General features: G+C 32.7%; 1 pseudogene; it reads right to left on the bottom strand.

Moving 5' to 3' along the window:
* Positions 1-6,411: 6,411 nt before the first annotated feature.
* LOC114077953 lies at positions 6,412-7,561 on the bottom strand (annotated as a pseudogene).
* Positions 7,562-8,186: the final 625 nt, after the last annotated feature.

Here is an 8,186-nt window from a genome sequence, read left to right as displayed (position 1 = left end):
TTTATTCAAATAAATAAATTATACAATACAAATATTAGAAAGTGATAAAGAGTACATAATCTAGGTATTGAATATTAATTATTGTACTAACAATTGCATTTTTTAAAAAATTCTGTTTGTAAATTTAGTATCATTTGAAAAGAAAGATTTTCTGGAACTTGCATTTTTCGATCTTCTTCCATTGTTTCCATGTCATCATTACTATTCTCACCAAATATTTAATCTATTTGGTCTTCTATTTGACTACTTAATAGTGGTAGTCCAGTGTTTATTTTTCCGCATTGACCCCATCTCGAAACAACATCGATATTTCCAAACTATCCTTTACTAATAAATATCGATGATCTCCAATCATAAATCTCGCCTAACTAAAGTCTTGCTCCGAAGAGACTGATGATACTTGAATCGCTAGTACAGCTCGAACAATCCTAACAAGGGTCGGAAATTGATTTTCATGATTCTGCCACCACACTAATATTGAAAGTTGAAGTTGTCCTTCTTCATGCCTAATATTTTCTCGTGCCTGATTGAAAAATAAATCAAAATCATTATTAGTACAAGATTCAAGCTCAAGATATTCATCGATCCAATCATTCGTATAATCACTTTTAGGCTTAGAAGAAGGAGGGTCAACTATTGGAATATTTATTTCCATAACTTTATATGCATTATTATAAATCTCTAACTTTTGTATAAATGCTACTTTTACATTCTTCAACATAGAAGTTTCATCATCTTTAATTTCTAAATTTACATAAATCTTTTCAACCATTCTTTCAACATCTCTTAATTTATTATTTGGGTTGAAAGTAGTAGCAATCAAATAGATTTGAGGAATAGGGAAAAAATATTTTTTGAATTTTTCAATCATAAAAGCATGTCAATCTTTAAATTGATCTTTTCCTTTATATTTTGCAAACCCAGATGAAATAGCACAAATATTTACTAAAATAGAAGAATTAGTAACATAATATTGACCAAAGCATGCATTTGTTGCTCTATAAAAAACACTTAAGTATTTCAACAAGTTCTTTTGTATTTTCCCAATCTTCAAAGCCAATTCTTAAATTCGGGTACGCATTATGAGCATTAAAACTAATTGTATCGTCTCTTGATATATATAAGCAACTTGAAGCATTTCAAATAAAGAATTCCATCAAGTGCATTTTTCTTTTGGAACTTTTCTATACGCAAGTCCACATTCATTACAACAATTTTTTAATTCTGTAACTATAGCTTTTACTTTTGCTTTAAATAATCCAATCACAAGCAAGTCTAATTTTTTCACAAGAAACTCCAAATTTGAGAAATACCATCTTTTACTATTAAATAATACACATGTGCGGAACACTTAATATGAAAAGAATCATTATCAATTGGACAAACTGTACTTTTTAAATAATAAACTACTTTTAAATTATTAGAAGCATTATCTAAAGCGACACTCATTATTTTATCACATATTCCATAATATTGTAAATAAAGCCTACTTTTGAAGTTATATAAGAACAATTTTTGGTTTCTTCAACAGATTTATACGCTAATATTTGTTTTTGCATGTTCCATTCATGGTCAATCCAATGGACAGTGAGTATAAAATAATCGTTACTATTAGGACTACGTCCCATATCAGAAGTAATAGATAATCTAGCATCATAATAAGCAAATAAACAACAAAGAAAATGACAATATTCTTTTTGATATTTAAAAAGATCACTTTTAATTGTATTTCTTGGAATATCTTCACAATCTGGGTTATATAATTCTCGAATATAATGAACAAAACTATGATGTGAAGGGAATGAATAAGTCAAACCACAAACAAAAACCATATTAGCTAATTCTCTACGATCTTTTCCTTTACTATACGTGCGGTGTTTACTTCGACTAGCCGGGTAGACATATTTAATACACCTTAAACCATATTAGAACCTCTAAATCCTATAGAACATTCGGGTATGGGTGTCCATTTCTATTAGCTCTTTGTATATAATCTAGGCAAGCAAATTCTTTATTGCACTTTCGTAAATGTGTTCTTAGTTGTCCCTTTCCCCCTTGTGTGCCCATAGTTTACATGTTTCTTGACCAATTTACATTTAGTGCAAGTAATAGTAGTTTTTTCCTCATTTTATATCAAAAAATTTCCATTCTAAAGATCTTTTAACACGTACGGCTGCGACATTTGAAAAAGAAGGTAAAGTGGGGACATTTTGTTCCGGTAATTCGATAACCGGACTAATAGGGGTAGGGGTCTCTTCATCTTCCTCATTTATTTCTAGTTATTCATCTAATTCTTCCTCAAAAGTAGTAAAACGTCTATTGAAAGTCTCATGATCTACTTCATTTTTGGAATTAAATTCAATAGGTCCGGTGACATAAAAAAAGTTTCATTAACATGCTAGAACTACTTACTCCTCCCCTATTATTTTTTCTTCCGACATTGGTCTTTTACAACTATTTCTTTCAAAATTCATGTTCAAATTTAAAATAATTAAATATTATGAAAAACAAGCAACATACTATAATAAAAGAAATAAAACAACTTAACTAATAAACAAATAAAAAATTAAGGTTGGAACGAATGTATCAAATGTCTACGTAAAAGTAGATGTATAACCAAAGACAAAATTGAGAGATGCCTATTGTAGCTTCCAAATTCCAATTTACTTCAATTAAATTTCCGAAATCCAAAGTCCAAGGAAATATCACAAAATAATAATTAATAATTTATGAGAGATTTAAAATTTAGAGATTGTATAAGATGTATAAGTAAGTAGTTTGTGAAATTTATGATTTTAAATGAAAAAAGGGTATATTTATAGTGTAAAGGGATTAGAAAGGGGTGGGGGTGTTTTTTAGCCATTTTGAGCCCCAGCCCAACAGTTACAAGGCCCAAAAGTGGAAAAACAATCATTTTAAAAGACCGGGTGAACCGTTCTTATCAGATCGGACCGTACGGGAAATGGTTCTTACCAAACTGGTTCAACCGGATTAAAAACCAGGACCCAATTTGGTACACGGTCCGATATCAAAGGAGATTAATTCCTTACCGGTTCAACCGATACCAGACGGACTGGTACGAGAATGGGACCGGACCGGATAAAAATCGGTGCAATTGCCACTCTTAGACTCAACTGATTTAGGATTTTCACACCAAACAACTTTCTGATTCCTTAATAGATGTAGGAACATATTAACAATGTGTGTATAGAAGAATTAATGCTAAGACAACTAAGCTTCCAGCTCTTTCTAATTTTAGTTGATCTTGAGGATGAATCTTCACTTTTTTGAGCCTGTGCAAGAGTTTTTGAGATGTTTTCAATTTGCAAAAACTAAGGTTATGACTTTTAAACATGAACTTACGTAGAATAGTCATAACCTTCGAAGCCATGCCATTGGCAAAGGCTTCTGCCGCGTCTGCCACTTCCGCTACAGTTGGAGACTGTGCACCAACTTTTTGTACTTTCTCCAACCTGGCAGTGAGAAGTTTGTTGATCAGAGGATGAGGTCCTTTTAGAAGGTCCATGGGTTCATCTTGTCATCAGTTGGAGACTGTGCACCAACCACTTGTACTTTTTCTAGCTTGGCAGTGGAGAGTTTATAACACAAAGAACCAGGTCCCCTCATAAGGTCCTTGGGCTTGTCAAATCATCGAAACTACAAATAACACATTAATTATGTACAAGGACAAACTTGTATGTATAAGATTACTCAAAATTCTTGGAGAAGCCCAACTGCAGATAATAACATAGAATTCCACACTCTAGATCACTTCTTCTTGAAATGCAGCGCAGAAAAGTAGAGATTGCTTTCATGAAGTTGGGCATACAAAAGCACAGTTAAGAAACCTTTACATAAATGATATTAGCCCAACTTGTATGGACTATGTCATGGTATCATTCAATATATTTATAGAAGTTATATATTGGTTAATTTACCATTTCAATTTACATTTAAGTCAAGGTTGATGCATCTGTCTGCATGAGCATCCTTATAAGGTAAAATGTCTAAGGGGGAGATATTCTCTTGTAAGGCTCTAATAGATGATACTGCAATAAATGTTGACCATTTATTCTGATGGCAAATATTGTTCTTTAAAGGCTTTGGAAGAATTGTTTTCTTTGGTGGTCAAAAAGGCAGAGCCCAATGCCGGCACAATTTAATTATGTATATATTAATTCCAGAACTAAGTTGCAGAAATAAATGCTATACTTAAATACACAACTTCCTAAAAGAGTTCAGTCAATTAACGGTAACTGTTCGATTTACCTCAGCTCCTGATTCACCAACTGAAGACCGTCATCTTCTATCACGATCCTCAGCACCTGATTCACCATTGGAGATTGCACATTTAGGTGAAATGCTTACCCTCTTTTTAGCATCTTTCCCACGACCCTTAGAGAGAATTTGAGCTTTTGATATCCTTTCTCCACTTATACAAGCATCATCATATCCTTCATCTAGTTTATTAAAAAAATTAGATCTCCAACCTCTTTTCTTTGAAGTTTGAGTAGCGTCTGGATATAGAGCATTTTCGACTGTATTCATGAAACCCAAGCTTTTAGGTCGCGACGTGGTCCCTTAATTGGTATTTTTCTGTTGCTTTATTCAATTCTCACGTTCTGATTCCTTCAAATTTGTATCAATATCTACGACAACATCACTGTCCTTATGCTTGTGATTATCTTTCCCCAACAAGTTATATGGTTGATCTAAGAACGAAACAACTCTCTTCGGTGAAGCATGCGCTGCAAGCCCTTCGCGAGAATTTTCCACCTGTGATGTATTCAAACATAACCAAGAAAAGAGGATAAATTGACAAAAAAAAGAATTTGAAAGTCATAGCAAAGATGGTCCATCATAAAATGAACATTGCATGTTTATCAGTTTCCATTTCATTGTAAATTAGACAGAAAATTTTGAATTATTAGATAAAAAATCATGCATTTTACAAATAAATACAACAATCAATTTGAATTATCAGATAGACCCATAGTAGCTTTACATTTCATTGCCTCTTCCACGTCAATTCAACAACTTCTGAATAGTTTTTAAAGGAAATGTTGAGGGCCGCCACTGCTTTTGGAAGATATGGATGAAGCTGTAGAGGAAAAGCAATACCTGATTTTCCTTCTTAACACTATGTATGAGGATGTTCTCAAAGATGCTGAGAAATTTCATTGGAATGTTTTCACTCTCTTTTATTATCATGGTCATTATTTCCTTCATATCTGCGAATACTTTATCAAGGTGTTCCGGCCTTAAAATAGGGAAAGAGACAACACAGTTGTCAGCCATTCTCCAGAAGAAAAAATTGGCATACAAAGAAGCTGCTAGTCTTTGAACTTTATGAAGGAAAAAAGAATCCGGTAGATTTGACATGCTATATATGTACCTTACCATATAAGTTCTTTATGCTGAATTCAACATATGAAGGTACAACTGTGAATATACTGCTAAAACTATCATATACTCCTTCCATCCATTTGCTATAGCAGTGTTTATTAGTACAAGTTAAGGATGTACAATTGATTTGTGATTAATTAGTGATAGTCGAATAATATCAAATTAAGAGTTAAAGAGTGATAGTTTGAAAAATAAAATATCATACTTATCAGGTTTCAAATCTGAATTGTCATAAGCATAGAATATTTAAGAAATTTCATATAGAATATTTAATCTGAATAGCAGCCGGTTGTTGAGAAATTTCATGAAAAAGTAGAGGACAAGATGACTATATACCAAGGGAGGAAAGATAACAGTATTTATATAAACTCTCTTTAATATATCCACATGTTTTAACTCTATTGTCTTTGCATGCTTGGAAGCGTTTCAACAATTTGGAGAGTTTCTATTGTAAGGGAAAACAAGGGAAATACGAGCTTCACCTAGTAGAGACACTATCCACCTATATTCAATGCTTTTACAGTGAGTTGTGGAGATACTCTACGGACAAAAATCTGCAGGCTTCATGGATAAGTCTATATCAACTAAATGTAACACTTTAACTTGTGACAAGGTCAGAACATACATTATATTACTAGAAACAAAATGAACAATAAAAGATAAAATACCAGCAAACTTACACCCATGTGATCGGGTTCAATTCCTCTTATCTTTAGGAAATTTATTAATATGTATAACGTAATTGGAAATATACCTTATACCATTCAGAAAATGTTGAAACATATGAAAAACCAATGCATCTAACATGAAATCCAACATGGGCATGTATGTTCGGTAGTTCGCCAGAACTTCAATAATTGAGACAGCCTTCGAATAACAGCGACCATCAAAGCAAGACAATTTCCCAAACGCCAACACTGTAAGCTCAAAAAAGTCCTGTCCACCAATTAAGAAAGAAACCAAAACTATGAGAATGCATAAATGCTATGCATGTGTCCAAGAAAATTATATATGCATAAGTACTACAGAATCTGAAGTATCAATAACATAGCAAAACAGCTTCGTTAGAAGAAAGACTGGCAACCAGTCTGATTTCAAGTTTTGGGCAAAGAAACTGTAAGAGTTGTACTTGCCTTAGGTATGCTATGATTATATGGTTGATAAGGAGCTGTAATTCCTATGATCTCACTGACGCAAGATGCAACTGACACCTTCAGATCCATGTCAGAATAACGTAGAAGTTCATCTGCAACTAATGCTTCCATTGCTGGCCGAAAAGCGTCTCACATCGAAACAGAGGGGATTTGCTTCACCAGTGACAAAATATGCTCTAACTTCTAAAAATTCATGTACCAAAATTCAAAAAGAAGTGATTCAACCATGTCAAATACAATGGAAATACTTCTCTAGATAAAATATCTCTCTCTTTCTCTCCACACTTTTATTTCCTTTCATCCATCACGAAGCCTGATTATGTCCTTCACACAACAAAAACTAAACAGAGACATAGATAATTGACTTCCACTAGTAAATAATCAATGACACAAGGAAATTCTAAGTTATATGCAGGGAACATATACAAGAGATGATAGTAGATATCACAAGTGATGCAATCATAGACATATGTTTTAATTACTAGAACGTCCTTACAGAGAAATAGACCTCTTATAGGAGATGATCTTTCGCTAGAATTGCTTAGAGGAATTTCAGCAGATGCAAACCAAGATCATTCTTCATTATATACAAAAACAAAGGATTATTTTTTACAAGATGGGGATCAGAACCTCACTTCTAAGGTGAAAAGTTAGGCAATAAACCAACTAAGCTACTAAATTTTTTCAAAGAACGTGATTATTTTATCCTAGAATTAACTAACAATTGTTCACCAGAACCAGATATAAATTTCAACCAATTTAGGAAGTCAGTTATACTTTTTCTGAATCTCATAGATAAAATTGAGCCCCTTTGGCTACTACGTACTTTTCACTTCGTAGGTTTAAGCAAATGGAAAGAGAAAAGAGAAAATTCTCACATCAAGTTTCTCCGAAAGCTCCTGTTTAGAAGATGGGGGCTGCTGAAGCAGCTCATTCCCAACTTCAAGAAGGCTTTTGTTGTGTTCCTCCTCAGAAACCGATACACGAGACGGGGAAACCATTTCCTTTTCTCACATCAACATTGAAACAAGGATTTAAGTTTCAAAAGCCCAAAAGTAACCACCAGTACTCGTACAAAAGGACAACAGAGAAAAGAGGGATTATATGAAAATTTGAGGCATTATGAATTAACTCTTTGGGCAGTTACATAAATTTTTCAAAGAGTGTGAGTATAATTGATGTCGTCTTAACTGCGTACTTTTCAAGTTTCTCTCTTAAAATTTTTTCTATAAAGGGAATTCGCTTCCAAGGGTATACTTATAAATATTCTTCTAAGATTACAGTAATCTTTTTGATAAAAATAAAATTAAAAAAATAGATAAATATTACAGATTAACTTCATCTTTGACCTTTTTGTTGTTTCATTTAATTTTTCCTCCCTATTTTTCTTGAACACATCTGCTATGAATGAATACACCCAAAGGTCAAAAGAAATATAAAGTTGATTATAACAATATGAAGCGATCAGTTTTAGACCATTCATTTTTATTTTGAATTGGAAAGAGTAATGCTTATGGGAGTAACTATATCAACCTTTTTTTTAATTAAAAAAATGAGATCTCTTGGCTACAAATTGAATAGAAGAAATGTTTTTTTCATACTTCTTTAAGTGTAAAAATGAAGATT

The sequence above is a fragment of the Solanum pennellii genome, chromosome 7 (assembly GCF_001406875.1).
Source record: "Solanum pennellii chromosome 7, SPENNV200".
Classification (NCBI taxonomy): Eukaryota; Viridiplantae; Streptophyta; class Magnoliopsida; order Solanales; family Solanaceae; genus Solanum; species Solanum pennellii.
The sequence above is the reverse complement of the archived record's forward strand: the minus strand, read 5'-3'. Positions and strand labels throughout refer to the sequence as shown.